This window comes from Anabrus simplex, chromosome 9 (genome assembly GCF_040414725.1).
Source record: "Anabrus simplex isolate iqAnaSimp1 chromosome 9, ASM4041472v1, whole genome shotgun sequence".
Classification (NCBI taxonomy): Eukaryota; Metazoa; Arthropoda; class Insecta; order Orthoptera; family Tettigoniidae; genus Anabrus; species Anabrus simplex.
The window spans coordinates 144,997,160-145,016,335 of record NC_090273.1 but is presented as its reverse complement, the minus strand read 5'-3'; the positions used below and the strand labels follow the sequence as shown (position 1 = coordinate 145,016,335).

Sequence of the window (19,176 nt, the reverse complement as noted above, 5' to 3'; positions counted from 1 at the left end):
TTTAAATATTTATTTACATCTAGGGTATAGAAGACCACCCTTCGTACCTGAAATGGTTTCGGAAGAATGGATATTGTGTTTTTGAGTCTCAACCACCACCTAAACCACTTAGGGGAGAAATATTTTTAAGTACCTATACGATACTTTACACCTAGGACATAAAAGAAGACCCTTCTCGTATAATTACAACTTTGTACGTCAAACGGTTTTGGAGGGATGAATAATTGTGTTTACGGAGCTAACCTCATTTAACACTTTAGGGGTGTAACGTAAAAAATGTTTCCTGTTTCACACCTAGGATTTAAAATATATACCGCTATTTGGAATGTTGTCTTCATACGTTAAACCGTTTCGGAAGAAGGAACTAATACATTTATTTTCGGATCTTAACCTCCAATTAACTCCCCGAGCGGTTAAATTTGTTCGGATCTTTACCTCCAATTAACTCTCCGAGCGGTTAAATTTATTTCACACCTTCTGTTATTTAACACCTAGGATATTTGAAATTTTAATTTCATAATTAAAACGGTTTCATATAAATGCATATTTTCGCCATCATTCCTCACCCTCGCCCCCCTGTCAAAAACCCCTTAGGGGTCTACTGTTTTAAGTCCACTTCTTTTTTCAACTCCTTTTAAGCCCCTTAAGTTAATTCCCCTCTCCCTCCCCTGCCACAAAATACGTGTGCCTTTATTTTTAAAGGAGCTTCCAAATACCAGTTTCCACGTCCGTAACATCCTTCGCTTTCGAGGTATATATAAGTAACCTCAAACAAAGAATTCAACTCATTTTTCAATTCAATTATCCCCCCTCCCCTTAATTGGATTTTCCGAAATCATAGGAATACGGTGCGTGTTTATTTTTAAAGGAGATTTCAAATACAAATTTTCATGCCAGTAACTTCATCAGTTTTTGAAATATAAGTATCCTCATAAAAATAAATCATCCCACTTTTCAGGCCTTCTTACAACTCCCATCCCTTAAGTGTTTTTTTCGAAACAAAAAATACGCGTTGCTTTATTTAAATATTAAAAATACCAATTTTCACGTCAGTAATATGTTAAGTTTTTGAGATATACTGTATACATGCTCATTTTAAAAATTCACCCCTTTTAACACTTCCCCGTAAGTGGATGTTCCGAAAAGAAATTATGCGTGTTCCTTTACTTTTACATAAGATTCCAAATACCAGTTTTTACGTCTGTAACATGTTATATTTTTTAGATATATTGTAGATATACTCAGTTCAAAATTCATTTCCTTTGTCACTCCTGTTTAACCCCTCTTAAGTAGATTTTCCAAAAACAAAAAATACATGTTTCTTTATTTTTAAAGGGGATTCCAAATGCCAATTTTCATGGCTGTAACATCTTCAGAGTTTGAGATTTAAGTATCCTCAAAAATGGTATTCAACCCCTTTTTCACCTTATGTTCACCCCTCACCCCATAAAAGGATTTTTCGAAAACATAAAATATGTGTTTCCTTATTTTTAAAGAAGATTCCAAATACCAATATTTACGTCTTTAAACTTTTAAGTTTTTGAGATATAGATTCACCCATTTTTAAAATTCACCCCCGTTTTCACCCCCTTAGCGACGGAATATCCAAATATCTTCTCTTAGTGAGCACCTACATTGAAATATAAATGTAATCTTCAAAATTTCATTTCTTTATGTCCAGTAGCTTTGGCTCGGCAATGGTCGGTCGGTCAGTCAGTCAGTCAGTCAGTCAGTCAGTCAGTCAGGACATGTTATTTTATACATATAGATTAGTGAACCTTATTCAGGGCAAAATTAACATCTCATAAACTATCAGCAGGTAAAGGGACATTACATTCTAATTCACAATACAGAAACTTCCTAACCTGCCAGTTTTGCACTTTGATATGGTACAAAGACTTTTTCTGAGATTTAAGAGAACGATAAAATTCTTAACCAAGGGTGTCATCTTCTAACAGAAAATAAATATAGTATTAAGAATATAAAAATATTCTTCTAGGAAATTTCTGCATCAGACGTCTTGCACAGAAAGCAGGAGTCGCTAACTTTTCAGCCTGTAAAACAATTCAAGTTTTATTATTGAAACTTTGTGTTCATAGTCCAAGAATTACAGCAATGCAAGTACCTATTGTGAAATTTCTGTAATTGGATTTGGCAGAACATTATTGATGGTATTGTCAATCCACAATTAATATATTTTTCAGACTAAGCACGGTTTCATTTACACCGAATAATAATAAGTACTACACAGAAGCAAACGTGTTGATGTATCCACCTTACAGTCTCAACCTCTCAGTCCCTTGCTTATCCTGAATTAAGAAACTTGATCAGGTCAGTGATTTTCAATATTTGGTGCCAGCTGCAATGAGTTGCAATACCAGAACATAGTTGGTGTGAGTGCTTCAAGAAATGGTTCCAGAGGATGGAGCAATGTATTCAGTGCCAAAGGAATACTCTGAAAAGTTGTGACAACAAAACTTCTTTGAGACTCTAACTTATTGAGTATCTTAAAATGTATCTAGTGATCGTTGTACATTAGTGTACCATCATTTTAAAGGAGGTTTTTGCTCAGTTTCACAATGACCTTTCTTTTGACCTTATTATTTCTTGGCTGGAAGACAGAATTGTGTCTTTGCTACATTCATTTTTAATTGAGTTTGACTGTATAACCTTGCAGGTTTACCAAAGTAGAACCAGTCTAATTTTTAAAATGTTTTTGGGTCATAATTGCCTTTACTGAGCATCTTTATATATTAGAAACTCATGACTGTGGATTCATTACAATACTAGCTGTAATACCCATCATTGACAGGATAATTACTTAGTATGTGCACGATCATATGTTTGTCTACCCCTCCTATCGTTCCCCCAGATTTTGAGACACATTGGCGGGAATGCATCTACCTGTCAGAGGCACATTGTGACGTACTAAGCTTCCTTACTCTCTGCGGCACTTTGCACTTCCACATTCTTTAGCATTATTGCTGATATTGATTTGATCTCTTCCTTCCCAACTAAAAGAATGCCATGTATTTATTATTATTAAAAAACTACTGGCAGATGTATAAAGCCTGTAAAACGTTGCCGGAATGATCTCCATAGCAAGTCTCTTAATAGCTTATAGAGTTAGTTACCTGCTATTGAACTTACACTTTCACACGACTGCCACTGATATTCCCTTTAACTGCTGCTCTATTGGAAAAAGGTATAGAACAAAAAATCACTATGAGCTATTTTCATGTAAAAGAGATCCATCGAGTTTTATATTTATGTTTTTTGCTATGGGCTTTACGTCGCACCGACACAGATAGGTCTTATGGCGACGATGGGATAGGAAAGGCCTAGTAGTTGGAAGGAAGCGGCCGTGGCCTTAATTAAGGTACAGCCCCAGCATTTGCCTGGTGTGAAAATGGGAAACCACGGAAAACCTTTTTCGGGGCTGCCGATAGTGGGATTCGAACCTACTATCTCCCGGATGCAAGCTCACAGCCGCGCGCCTCTACGCGCACGGCCAACTCGCCCGGTAGTTTTATATTTAAAGCCCTTCCTTGAAGCACTCCTCCTGCCGAATTTTTTTTAACAACTTATAGCTAAGGTCATACTCAAACTTATTTTAAACCGAGTACCAAATTTTATTTGAATCTACACATCTGCTTTTCCAATTATGCTGTAAAGAGACACAGACGAATATTAAACTGAATTTGACATAGTGAAACGAGAATGCCCTGTCAGCATTCGCCGTTCATGTATTTCGGAGAACGCGCTAACGCCCATATGTGTGGATTTAAAACGAGCGCCGAGCGCGCAGGTACCATGGGTGACAGCGTGCAAGTGATCGCTCGCTGCAGAGTACCAGCCAAGGCCAAATAACATCACGACCGAATGTTCCATTCGCTTCGATGTCATTATATCACGAACGGGATGTCCGATCGTGTTTTGAAGAACGTCACCTTGTAGGCCTGGATAACAAATACTTCTGCCCAAAATTTTAATGAAAATCGGCAGGATGGCCGATTTATAAAATTTCAAAGCAGCTTATATCTTCAGGAGCTCGCCAGCCCCATAGTAGTTAGTGTGTGTGTGTGTGATTCAATCAATCAATCAATCAATCAATCAATCAATACAGATCTGCATTTAGAGCAGTCGCCCAGGTGGCAGATTCCCTATCTGTTGTTTTCCTAGCCTTTTCCTAAATGATTTCAAAGAAATTGGAAATTTATTGAACATCTCCCTTGGTAAGTTATTCCAATCCCTAACTCCACTTCCTATAAATGAATATTTGCTCCAGTTTGTCCTCTTGAATTCCAACTTCATCTTCATATTGTGATCTTTCCTGCTTTTATAAACGCCACTCAAACTTATTCGTCTACTAATGTCATTCCACGCCATCTCTCCGCTGTCAGCTCGGAACATACCACCTCTCTCAATTCTACCCAGCCCAAACTTTGCAACATTTTTGTAACGCTACTCTCTTGTCGGAAATCACCCAGAACAAATCGAGCTGCTTTTCTTTGGATTTTTTCCAATTCTTGAATCAGGTAATCCTGGTGAGGGTCCCATACATTGGAACCATACTCTAGTTGGGGTCTTACCAGAGACTTATATGCACTCCCCTTTACATCCTTACTACAACCCCTAAACACCCTCATAACCATGTGCAGAGATCTGTACCCTTTATTTACAATCTCATTTATGTGATTACCCCAATGAAGATCTTTCCTTATATTAACACCTAGATACTTACAATGATCCCCAACAAGAACTTTCACCCCATCAACGCAGTAATTAAAACTGAGAGGACTTTTTCTATTTGTGAAACTCACAACCTGACTTTTAACCCCGTTTATCAACATACCATTGCCTGCTGTCCATCTCACAACATTTTCGAGGTCACGTTGCAGTTGTTAAGAATCTTGTAAATTATTTATTACTCTATACAGAATAACATCATCCGCAAAAAGCCTTACCTCCGAATTCACTCCTTTACTCATATCATTTATACGAGGTAGCTCAAGAACGCCGTACTTTCTACTTGCAAATGTCCCGCATGCACAAATGATGAATGGGATGTCAACCGACTGATTTTCACAGGCGCACTACTGCCAGCGGTTAGGTTACGTCAGAATATGAAGAGATAAGAACAAGCCTGTCGCTCACAGCATGCTACTCAGCGTTACAGGTCTAATGCGCCCCTTGCAATAGTAAACATCGTTTTCCACCGCATATTTCTAGGCTGGTGTATGGTACAGCCACACTGCATTTGCTGTCAGCATATCGGCAATGGGTAGTGTGTTCAGCAGCGACAAATACACAGACATTATTTTAATCTGGACAACCTGGTCAGAATGCAGCCGAAGCTCCATACAGACGTAGGCCGATGCCCCCTACACACGTATTTCACCGAACAGTATTAGGTTTTGTTTCATACAAGCAACTCTATTATCGAGTGGAATGTCTACACGTGCATAAATTAATACGTTATTAAATTTCCTTGTCTGCATCTTTGGCGTGTTTACAAACAGTAGCGGTGATTAGGGGGTGGGGCGAGGAGAGACAGTAGCACCCTCCCCCAACTTTTTGGAGTAAACGTTACATTTTGTCCACTTTAGCCAGCTGGAACTAGGAGTTATTAAAAAAAACGCTATTTGTACAAGCCTTGTTGTCTTATCTGCGAATTATTTCCTTTATTTTCTTTAATGATTAACATAATTATTGGTGGAAATACACACAAAATGCCGTTCGTCGCGGCTAACCGATTTGTATAGCGCTGCGGCAAGTAGTGGAGACTTTGCATGTGCTGTGAGGAAGGGTAGTAGGGGTACATGTTTTTTTGTTTTTTTTTACAAGGTCGTGGACACTGATTTATAATTCACCCGCTTGCCGCGCGTATCCGTCAGTCCGGCAGTCTCGTTTAGTGTCTGTTGGTTTCTTAGTGTGTATTAAAATACTAAATGATTTTAATTGCATAAGCATTCCGTACTTCTATTTAATTGCACGGGGCGAGCAGGCCGTGGGGTAAGGGGCGCGCAGCTGTGAGATTACACGCGGGAGATAGTGGTTTCGAATCCTACAGTCGGCAGGCCTGAAAATGGTTTTCCGTGGTTTCCCATTTTTGCACCAGGCAAGTGCTAGGACTGTACCTTAATTAAGGCCACGGCCTCTTCCTTACCACGCGTAGCCCTTTCCTGTCTCATCGTCGCCATAAGTTGTATCTGTGTCGTACGACGTAAAGCAAATTCTTCTTCTTCTTAATCTGCTTACCGTCCAGGGTTGATTTTTCCTCGGACTCAGCGAGGGATCCCACCTCTACTGTCTCAAGGTCAGTGCCCTGGAGGGTGAGACATTGGGTCGGTATACAAGTGGGGACGATGACCAGTACCTCGTCCAGGCGGCCTCACCTGCTTTGCTGAACAGGGGCCTTGGTGGGGGGATGGGCAGTTTGGAAGGGTTAGACAACTAAGAGGGAAGGAATTGGCCGTGGCCTTAAGTTAGGGACCATCCCGGCGTTTGCCTGGAGGAGAAGTGGGAAACCACGGAAAACCACTTCGAGGAGGGTCGAGGTGGCAATCGAACCACCTCTACCCAGTCGACCTCCCGAGGCTAAGTAGACCCCGTTCCAGCCCTCGTACCACTTTTCAGAATATCGAGACAGAGCCGGGAATCGAACCCGGGCCTCCCGGGGTGGCAGATAATCACACAAACCACTACACCACAGAGACGGACGTAAAGCCAATTGTAAAATAAATTCAATTGTAATTGTAATTTCAACGGGAGATAATATCAATTTTCCTTTCGCTGGGCTAAATTATTTGTTTTGTGTTATGTCATTAAGTACGGAAAATCTATTTAACCTGCCCCGTGGTTTGTTTGTGAGATCTGGTGAAAATTTTAGTATAAAGCATTTAATCACAATCTCAAAAGGCATTATTACAAATAAACCACGGGGCAGGTTAGTTACATTTACATAATAAATAACATAACACAAACGAAATAATTTATTCCGGTGAAAGTAAAGTTGGTATTATCTCCCGTTGAAATTAAACTAAATATTTTTTTTACAATTTACTTTACGTCGCAGCGATACAGAAAGGACTTATGGCAACGATGAAACAGGAAAGGGCTACGCGTGGAAAGGAAGAGGCCGTGGCCTTAATTAAGGTACAGCCCCAGCACTTGCCTGGTGTGAAAATGGAAGACCATGGAAATCCATCTTCAGGGCTGCCGACAGTGGGATTCGAAACCACTATCTCCAGGGTGCAAGCTCACATTTGCGCGCCCCTAACCACACGACCAGCTCGCCCGGTAGAATTAAATAGAAATACGGCATGATTATGCAATTAAAAATTATTTTGTATTTGAATACACACTAAGAAACTAATTGGCTCTAAAAGAAAGTGCCAGACTGACGGATGCGCGCGGCAAGCGGGTGAATTATAACTCAGTGTCCACGACTTTTTCAAGAAAATATATACCCCTCCTAACCTTCCTCACAGCACATGCAAAGTCTCCACTACCTGCCGTAGCGCTATACAAATCGTTTAGCCGCGACGAACGGCATTTTGTGCGTATTTCCGCCAATAATTATGTTAATAATGAAAGAAAATAAAGGAAATAATTAGCAGATAAGACAACAAGGCTTGTACAAATAGCTTTCTTTAAAATAATTCCTAGTTCTACGTGGCTAAAGTGGAAAAAATGTAATGTTTACTCCAAAATGCTGGGGAAGGGTGCCCTGTCCCTCCTCGCCCCACCCCTTAATCACCGCTACTGTTTGTAAACACGCCAAAGATGCAGAACAGGAAATTTAATAACTTTTTAATTTATAAACGTGTAGAAATTCCACTCGATAATAGAGTTGCTTGTATGAAATAAAACCTAATACTGTTCGGTGAAAAACGTGTGTAGGGGGCATTGGCTTACGTCTGTTTGGAGCTTCGGCTGCATTCCGACCAGGTTGTCCAGTTTAAAATAATGTCTGTGTATTTGTCTCTGTTGAACACACTATCCATTGCCGATATGCTGACAGCAAATACAGTGCGGTTGTACCATACACCAGCCTAGAAATATGCGGTGGAAAACGATGTTTACTAATGCAAGGGGTGCATTAGACCTGTAACGCTGAGTAGCATGCTGTGAACGACAGGCTTGTTCTTATCTCTTCATATTCTGACGCAACCTACCCGCTGGCAGCAGTGCGCCTGTGAAAATCAGTTGGCAGACACCCCATTCGTCATTTGTGCATGCGGGACATTTTTATGGAGAAAGTACGGCGTTCTTGAGCCACCTGGTATATATAAGAAAATATAAAGGTCCGATAATATTGCCTTGAGGAATTCCCCTCTTAATTATTACAGGGTCAGATAAAGCTTCACCTACTCTAATTCTCTTAGATCTATTTTCTAGAAATATAGCAACCCATTCAGTCACTCTTTCGTCTAGTCCAATTGCACTCATTTTTGCCAGTAGTCTCCCATGATCCACCCTATCAAATGCTTTAGACAGGTCAATCGCGATACAGTCCATTTGACCTCCAGAATCCAAGATATCTGCTATATCTTGCTGAAATCCTACAAGTTGAGCTTCAGTGGAATAACCTTTCCTAAAACTGAACTGCCTTCTATCGAACCAGTTATTAATTTCACAAACATGTCTAATATAATCAGAAAGAATGCCTTCCCAAAGCTTACATACAACGCATGTCAAACTTACTGGCCTGTAATTTTCAGCTTTATGTTTATCACCCTTTCCTTTATACACAGGGGCTACAATAGCAACTCTCCATTCATCTGGTGTAGCTCCTCCAACCAAACAATAATCAAATAAGTACCTCAGATATGGTACTATATCCCAACCCATTGTCTTTAGTATATCCCCAGAAATCTGATCAATTCCAGCCGCTTTTCTAGTTTTCAACTTTTGTATCTTATTGTAAATGGCATTGTTATCATATGTATATTTGAATACTTCCTTGGCCTTAATCTCCTCCTCTATCTCGACATTTTCCTTGTAACCAACAATCTTTACATACTGCTGACTGAATACTTCTGCCTTTTGAAGATCCTCACATACACACTCCCCTTGTTCATTAATTATTCCTGGAACGTCCTTTTTGGAACCTGTTTCTGCCTTAAAATACCTATACATACCCTTCCATATTTCACTAAAATTTGTATGACTGCCAATTGTGTTTGCCATCATGTTATCCTTAGCTGCCTTCTTTGCTAGATTCAATTTTCTAGTAAGTTCCTTCAATTTCTCCTTACTTCCACAGCCATTTCTAACTCTATTTCATTCCAGTCTGCACCTCCTTCTTAGTCTCTTTATTTCTCTATTATAATAAGGTGGGTATTTACCATTCCTTACCTCCCTTAAAGGTACAAACTTGTTTTTGCATTCCTCAACAATTTCTTTAAACCCATCCCAGAGTCTGTTTACATTTTTATTTACCGTTTTCCACCGATCATAGTTACTTTTTAGAAACTGCCTCATGCCTGCTTTATCAGCCATATGGTACTGCCTAATAGTCCTACTTTTAAGACCTTCCTTGCTATCACATTTATTTTTGACTACGACAAAAACAGCTTCATGATCACTAAGACCATCTATTACTTCAGTTTCCCTATAGAGCTCATCTGGATTTATCAGCACCACATCCAGGATATTTTTCCCTCTGGTTGGTTCCATCACTTTCTGAATCAGCTGTCCTTCCCATTTTAACTTATTTGCCATTTGTTGGTCATGCTTCCTGTCGTTCGCATTTCCTTCCCAATTGACATCTGGCAAATTCAGATCTCCCGCTTCAATCACATTCCTTTCCATTTCGTTTCCCACATAGCCGACTATCCTATCAAATAATTCCGAATCCGCGTCAGTGCTACCCTTTCCCGGTCTGTACACTCCTAATATATCAAGTTGCCTATTATATATTTAGAAGTGAGCCTTACACCTAGAATTTCACGTGTCTCATCTTTAACTTTTTCGTAGCTTACAAATTCTTCTTTCACCAGAATGAATACTCCCCCTCCCACCATTCCAATGTCCGACTCGTTGGCTGAATGGTCAGCGTACTGGCCTTCGGTTCAGAGGGTCCCGGGTTCGATTCCCGGCCGGGTCGGGGATTTTAACCTTCATTGGTTAATTCCAATGGCCCGAGGGCTGGGTGTTTGTGCTGTTCCCAACATCCCTGCAACTCACACACTACACATAACACTATCCTCCACCACAATAACACGCAGTTACCTACAAATGGCAGATGCCGCCCACCCTCATCGGAGGGTCTGCCTTACAAGGGCTGCACTCGGCTAGAAATAGCCACACGAAATTAAAATTAACCATTCCAATCCTATCTCTACGATACACACTCCACTGCCGTGAGAAAATTTCTGCATCCATTATATCATTTCTCAGCCATGATTCAACTCCTATTACAATATCTGGTAAATATATATCTATTAAATTACTTAATTCTATTCCTTTCTTTACAATACTTCTACAGTTCAACACTAACAATTTTATGTCATCCCCACTTGATTTCCAGTTCCCTGTTCCCTTATCACCGCTCCCTAGGCCACCCTGTTTCCCTGAATGTACCTCCCTGTTACCCTTCCAAACAAATTTCCTAACTTATACGTACCACTGCGGTTTAAGTGAAGGCCATCTGAGCGCAGATCCCTATCTCCTACCCACCCGTTAGGATCTAGAAATTTCACTCCCAATTTCCCACATACCCACTCCATAGTCTCATTTAAATCCCCAATCACCCTCCAGTCAGTATCCCTCCTACACAGTATTCCACTAATAACAATCTCCGCTTTCTTAAACTCCACCCGTGCTGCATTTACCAGATACCACACATCTCCAACTATGTTGGTACTTATATCAGCTTGTTGGTACCAACGTGAAACACTACCACCTTCTCCTTCCCCTCCTCCCTCTCTTCTACTTTCCTCAACATCTGCCTCAACCTAATTCCTGGATAACATTCTACCCTGGTTCCCTTTCCTCCACACACTTTCCCCGCGTGTCTAACGATGGAATCCTCCATGACCAGAGCCTCAACGCTACCCACCTCATTTGATCCCCTCCCCTCCTGGTCAGCCCTATCTTTCCTGATAGCTGCAGAAGCTACTTCCTCCTCCCTTTTCTCCTTCCCATGACCCTGTTCCACCTGTCTTTTCCTATCCTCTACTCTACATTTCCCCTTCCTACCTTCCTACCTTTTCCCTTCCTCCTACTTCCACACATCTCAGCAACAGTTCCCTGTCCCTCATCTTCCCTCTGTTGTTCTACCTGGAGTGACTCGTACCGATTTCGCACAAACACCTGTCCTGAATTCTGATCCTAAATAGAGCCCTTAGCCTGCAATCTCCTTCCCCTTAGAACATTAGACCACCTGTCTTCTACAACTCCCCCCTTTCCTTCCCCTCCCTCTTGTACAGCTATTGTAACCTGTACATTGTTTGAGGGAGTCCTATCTTCCTTCCTGTCTTCTGTGAGAATCCTAATTATCTCCCTCAAACTCTCCAACTCTACCTCATACCCCTCAATGCCTCGCCACACCCACAGTTCGTACACTCGCGCTCCTTAGCCATTCTTACGGACAAAAAATGAAAAAAAAAATGAAAATGAAAATAAAAATAAAATAACTTATTTGAACAAAATAAAAGAACGGAGGGATATATTGTCTGGGATAGTACTCAAAGATCACACAACAATACGGTAATTAATATACGACTACACTACAATACTACTTAGTCGTACTCTATTTTTTATCCTACAACCCCTAACAGGATAAAAACTGATGTTAATTACTGAATATCGAAAGTAATACACAAGAACTACACAATTCCAAACTGCAATTAAGCCTATCCTAATTACAACAACAGAATTTTAGTAAGAGTTTCTACGGATACCTCTACTACACCAGTACTACACAACTATTTTACAATAATAAAATAAGCACAGTAAATTCTAAATTACTCGTATACTACTGTACAGTACACTACAGTATTTTTAAACTACTTTCAGACGTATCCTAATTACGATACCGGTACGGTATGTCACTACTAAGCACAAACAGAAATGAAATTTGCAAGAACTACTGTACTCAAAGATTACCAACAAAGCTAAATGCTTAGACAAATTATATTAGTACTACGCTCTAATAGATACACACGAAAGATAACACACGAATATAGCAGGCAAGATACGGCACTATCTAAATGTAGGCTACTGTATCTATACTACAGTGTATCTACACTACAATCTTCAGCTGAAGTGTGGTTATATGAACTTTTACCGCTGGTGGATTAGTATTATTTCCCCTACTACGCGGGGCGGAGAATAAAAGTGTCCTTAAATGCTGAGAATAAGAGGTTGCCTACTATAATTTCTGTCAAAACCACGCCGGGGGCTACTACTACACTACAATACTACAGGTACTTAGTTGTACGAATTTTTTTTCTACAACACCCTAACAGAATGAAAATTGCTGTTAATTACTGAAAACCGAAAGTAATACACAAGAATTAGGTCTACACAATTCTAAACTGCAGTTAAGTCTGCCCTAATTACTGCAACAGAATTCTAGTAAGAGAGTTAATACAGATACCACAGATACTATAGATACTACAGATACTATACTACAAAAATAGTCACAGTAATAGAATAACCGCACTAATTTATAATAAAATACCTACTATAATACACTACAATGATTTTAAACTACGTTCAGACGTAACCTAATTATAATACAACAGGTTATTACTAAGCACAATCTGAAATGGAAACTACAATTAAAGTCTGAAATTCGCAAGACTACTCAATAGAATAATCACTTTAAATCCTAATAAGTCACTACAATACACTACAACAGTTTTTAAACTACGTTCAGACGTATCCTGATTACAATAGGTTATTAATAAGCACAAATAGAAATGAAAATTGCAATTAGGCCTAAAGTTTGAAATTCGCAAGAACTACCGTACTCAGGGATTACCAACAAAGTTAAGCGCGTAGACAGAAGATTATTTCTTTAGGGTATAACTTATCCTATTGTGCTCTAATAGAAATGAAACCTTGCGTTTGGTTAAATGCTTAAGTATCGAAAGGATTGCCGTACACAAAGAAAAACACGAATATAACAGGCAAGATACTATCTAATATGCCTTATGTTCACTACAATTCTCAACTGAAACGTGCTTATGTGATTATTACAGCTGGTGGATAACTATTATTTTCCTTACTCCACGGGACGGAAAATAAAAGTGTTCTTAATTAGGCCTACTGAAAAATACGAGGTTGTCTACAATAATTTCTCAAAAATATTTCTGTCGAAACTACTCCTACTACTCCAGGGACTTGAATTTCAATTACTGGAATATATGAACTTTATTATTATTATCTAACCGCTCATAAATACTGAAGATCGAGGGAGCGCAATATAAATTACGGATACTTTAACTACCTACTCAGAACTACAAGTGGTTGGAATACAAGATCAGCTGATTTTTATTTATATTTACTTGACTACACTATACACTCTTTGTTCACGGCTGTAGCCAACAATGCAATATTTGAATATGAAGAGCGACAATAATCAATAACAATACAACGACTGTTAACTATTACCGTGTAATCTCTTTAACTTCTTTTTAAATCGAAGTTTACAGGCGTATCGTGTTTTTTAATGTAGTAAATTATTACCTTCGCGATATTTTGAACGGATATCTATACGAAATACCGGGTACCGGAGAAGTTGCGGCAGAAGTTACGGTACTATTCCTTATGATAATCTGCCTTTGTAAGTATTATACCAACGAACCTACAGATATTTACATTTATATTTATTTCGTCGCGTGCCAGCTGCCACGCTGTGTGGGCCAGTATTTTCGTCTTGTGAATTTCGTACTGCAGAGAGTAATCGCTGTCTCGTAGATATTTTTGACAACTGTGTTATTATAAGAGTGTAAAGGGCTTAGTGCGTAAAGACTGTGCCTTAGTGAAACATTGTTTCCTCTTCGAGAGACTGTGTTAAGTTATTTCGTGAAACTGTGCCCTAGTGAAAGTACATTTCTTTCCGAAGACTGTGTTAATTCACTCGTGAAATACTGTGCTAACATTTCTTTTCATAAGACTGTGCTGACCTTTATTTTCAAAGACAGTGTTAATTCACTTCGTGAAAACTGTGCTAACATTTCTTTTCATAAGACTGTGCCGACATTTCTTTTCAAAGACTGTGCTAATTCACTTCGTGAAATACTGTGCTAACATTTCTTTTCATAAGACTGTGTTAATTCCCCTCGCGAAATACTGTGTCTACATTTATTGTCGAGAGATTGTGTTAATCTACTTGTAAAACTGTGCCCCAGTGGAGAATTTATTTCTGAGAGACTGTGTGATTTTTGATTAAGGCTGTGTCTTAATGGAACTTCGTTCTTTTTCGCGAGACTGCGTGTTAAGTGTCATAAACCGTTTCTTTACTGTCTTCATACAAACTTTAATATATTTCCACGCGCGCGCGCGCGCGTGTGTGTGTGTGTGTGTGTGTGTGTGTGAGAGAGAGAGAGAGAAAGATCATTGCATTTGCTTCTCTGTATTCATTACAAACAGTACGAAAGACTGTCCGTAGGACTCAATATATTTCTCCTCTTCACACTGAGATTAAGTGAACTAGTATACAGTTGAATCTCAGAAAGTTCCAGATTATTTTTTCGTTGTCTATTACTTCGAGTTCGCCAGGGACTATTTCATGAACAGTGTTAATTTCTATTATTTTCACAGAACTGTGATTTTGAACCCATTTTTTAAAAGTAATGTGCGTCCAGCACCATTTACAGTGGAACTTGTTCAGTTAATAAACAGTGTCTCGCCACAACTTGCAGTGCAGTGCGGTAGAGAAGTGTCGTACCAGATTCTATTGACATTCTGTGCGAACCTCTTACATTTCTCTACTCCCTTCATGGGACTTTAGTGGAATACAAAGATAATCAAATATTCCACGCTGCACTATCACCAGACGACTGACCCCAGGTTCGAGTCATCTTTAACATCGAGGGTCGATAACCGCCGTGGGATGACGTGGTACCTTGGAGGGAGGTGAGGAGTTAAGCGACGTGGGACGACGCCGACGCACGACAACTTTTCCACATCTTTCAGGACACTCAAACCATTCATATGTAAAGGTGATATAATTTATATGTTTTCTTGAATAAAATGCAAGTTCCACTTTAAAATGAACTTATTGCACTACCCTTCCCTCTTATACTCTCTGAGCTGGACCGTACACGCCCTGGCGTCAATCCATGCTCTCCACTAAGCTAAAGTACGGGCGTTCCTGTTTCAATAGATCATTACAATCACGTCAGTATTCTTGTCAGAATGCAGTATTAACTGACTGGAATGTTGCGTTTAAAAGCACTGTTATCATATGAAATCATATGCTCGATTAATTAAATTTTAGGCCTACCATTTCACCCAGTGTAAATAAAATTATTTATAGGCTGGTTTGTTGTGCCTTATTCCACGAATTTAAATATCGATTTTCATTCAATTTTTCGGTCATTTTCCGTGGCTTGGCACGGATATGGACTAAGCAAAAAAGTCTAAATTAATGAATATCTCTATTATCATAGCTGCTATGGTAAAACTGTATGAGACATAAAAAACTCATCTTCATTTGTGAGTCCGTAGGTGACTATACATCCCAATACGGGTGGCACACAATTTGCCACAGAGATGACAGGCAGTTCCAGGTGGAGCAGCCATTTTCTCCTATTTTGTTCTTTTTCCTTTCTTCGTTGCCTCTTACCGTTCACTATTCGCCTACGGTTTTCTTCAAAAGGTAGTGTGCTGCGATGAACTAATGATCTCCAAAATGAACGGTTGAGGGCTAAGGTTAACATCAATGTGGCATATCTTCACGTTAGCCTTAATTACATCCTTAAATAGTTTCCTCTGACCTCCCAAACAACGTTTACCCACTGTTAACTCAGTAAAACACTTGCTTGGAAATGCAATTATCAGGCATGCATATTACATGCCCTGTCCATTGTAGCTGACGTCTTAAAACCACGGCACATATACTGGTGGTATGCGCCCCTTCAAGTACGCTGACATTTATGCGTCTATCTTACCAGGTTATATGCATAATTCTCCTTAAACATCGCTGGTGATATTGTTCCAACTTTTTAATATGCCATCTGTAGCACGTCCAGGATTCAGATCCATATAGTAAGCTGGGAACTACAACTGAATTGTATACGAGGATCTTTGCTGCAACATTGACATCATTGACTGTCAAATACTCGGGATCGCAGTTTGCCAAAAGATGCTCCAGACGGTTGATTCTAAATTGGATTTCCAAATCTATATATGTACTTGATAAGAGGATGCTGCCAAGGTAAGGAAAGGAGTTTACTACTCGAAGGCTCACTCCGTCTATGGAGACACTGATCTATGTCCTTCTCCAAGGGCTGGTTGAAAGAGAATCTGTGTCTTACTGGTATTCATTCTGAGACCAATCCTTCTGTATGCAGTTGAAAAAGGCATTCAGGATTTACACTAGTTCTTCTTCAGACTGAGATACAACTGCATTATCCTCAGCATACTGTAACTCAACTAATGCTATAGAAAGTGTATGAGCCTTCGCCCTTAAGACAGTTCAAATTGAACACTTTCCCATCCGGTCAATAACTGGTCTGCATTCCTGGAGAAAGGGCGTCCTTGACTATAGCTGCATAAAAGCAGGTATATATAATGAGAATAAAGTGGAGGCAATCACAAAGCCTTGCTTAACACCAGTATTGATATGAAATGGCTCTCCAACAAAGTTGGTACCGTAAAAACTGCCATCATTCCAGTGTAAAATAGTTTAAAGATGTAAATAAATTTCTGTGAAAAATCATACAATCTTAAAATCTTCCACAAAATATCACAGAATACAGAATCAAATGTCTTAGTGGTATCAATGAAGGCAATTCCTTCTATTTTCCTCTCTGCATTTTTTTCTTAAGCTAATGAGCTGTGAATATCATATCCGTGGTTCCACTAGAAGGCCTGGAGGCACACTGGCTCTCTGGTAGTATTTCCTCCACTGAAATGGTGTATGAGTTGAAGTGCCAGGAGTGTCCAAGGACATGTTCAGCTCACCAGATGCAGGTCTTTTGATTTTGACTCCCATAGGCGACCTGCGCATTATTATAAGGATGAAATGATTATGAAGACGACACATACACCCAGCCCCGTGCCAGCGAAATTAACCGATGATGGTTAAAATTCCCGACCCTGCCGGGAATCGAACCCGGGACCCCTGTGACCAATGACCAGTACGCTAACCATTTAGCCATGGAGCCTTTCCTCCACTAAGGGTAGTATACGATTTGCCAAAATTCGAGCAATAACCTTTCGCAAGGAAGACAGTAATGATACTCCCTAACAGTTATTACAGTTTGTTCGATCACCTTTCTTACATATTAGAATTATACTCTAAGACTATCTCTGAAATCGGGAATTATTTCTTCAGTGTTCCAAATGATAACAATCAGGTCATGTATGTGTCTTATGAGTTCCCTATCACCTTCTATGAGAGCTTCTGCAGGTATTGTGTCGCCTTGCTTCGTTAACCGAATGCTTCACTTCATCCAGTGTTGGTAGGAAGCCAAGTGGTGGTGGTGGTGATTTTTATTTTAAAGCCGGGCTGAGTGGCTCAGACGGTTAAGGCGCTGGCCTTCTAACCCCAACTTGGCAGGTTCGATCCTGGCTCAGTCCGGTGGTATTTGAAGGTGCTCAAATACGACAGCCCCGTGTCGGTAGATTTACTGGCACGTTAAAGAACTCCTGCGGAACTAAATTCCGGCACCTCGGCGTCTCCGAAGACCTTAAAAAGTAGTTAGTGGGACGTAAAGCAAATAACATTATTTATTATTTTATTTTAAGAGGAAGTAACTTACAACGAGGTAATCATCCTTTCTGAACACATTTGTGGAAAAGAAATTTTAAATTAAAAACAAAATGTTATTCAACGGAGGAATTTTCCTAGTTCTTCTTTGATGGGTGCTTTTTCGTTGTTCCTCAACAACTGATTCCTCATTCAAGAGACCTTCTAAATGCTCTGTCCATATATTCATGATAGAGCACTAATCACCGAGCTCGATAGCTGCAGTCGCTTAAGTGTGGCCAGTATCCAGTATTCGGTAGATAGTGGGTTCGAAACCCACTGTCGGCAGCACTGAAGATGGTTTTCCGTGGTTTCCGTAACTTAATTAAGGCCACGGATGCTTCCTTCCCACTCCTAGCCCTTTCCTCTCCCATCGTCGCCATAATACCTATCTGTGTCGGTGCGACTTAAAGCAACTTACAAAAAAAAAAGCACTAATCTTTTAGAAGTGTACTCCTATCACTGTACTAGAGTGTATTTCTACCAAAGGTGGTGGGACCATAAACTGCTTTCGTGGCTTGGAAGAATTGCCGCGAATCTTTGTCTGCTAGATATTGCAGCTCTTTTGCTTATGTTGTCCACCATGCATTCTTGAGCATTCTTCTTTGGATATCTGCTTTGGCAAGACAAAAGGCTTCTTCCTGGTGAGACAGGTTCATGTGTTTTCGCCACACTTGCAAGGCTTTTCTCTTCTCTGAGATCAATGCTTCAATCTCATCATTTTCATCACCCTCATCGGAGGGTCTGCCTTACAAGGGCTGCACTCGGCTACGAATAGCCACACGAAATTATTATCATTTTCATCAAACCAATCCTGATGTTTTTCAGTCTTATAACCCATTGTTTCTTTTCAAGCATCCCGAATAGTGGTCTTCAGACTCTCCCAGTGTTGTGTTTGGTTTTAAAGCAATTCTTTTGGCGAAAAATGATGTTAGTAATTGTTAAATCATGTTCAGCACATTTTGAGAGGAGTCGAATACCATTACAGTTTTCACTGCTAATTCAATGCTGTCCTTTCCCACTCTGGCATTAAAATCTCCAACTAAGATTATTTTGTCTTGTTGATTAATGTTTGACAGGATGCCATCCAGATCTGAATAACATGATTCTTTGATGTCATCATCAGAATCTAGTGTGGGGGCATATGTGCTGAACACCGTGGCATGTTGATTGGCATTTAACCGAAGTCTTAATCTCATAAGGCGTTCATTATGTCCAGTGGGAAGCTCTGAGTGTTCCTT

The 19,176-nt window shown here is 39.9% G+C and overlaps 1 protein-coding gene across 3 annotated transcripts in view; it reads left to right on the top strand.

The window, feature by feature from the left end:
- Positions 1 to 19,176, top strand: part of LOC136880971 (uncharacterized) — a 202,978-nt gene that overhangs the window by 113,403 nt on the left and 70,399 nt on the right. The gene's annotated exons all lie outside the window — the stretch shown is intronic.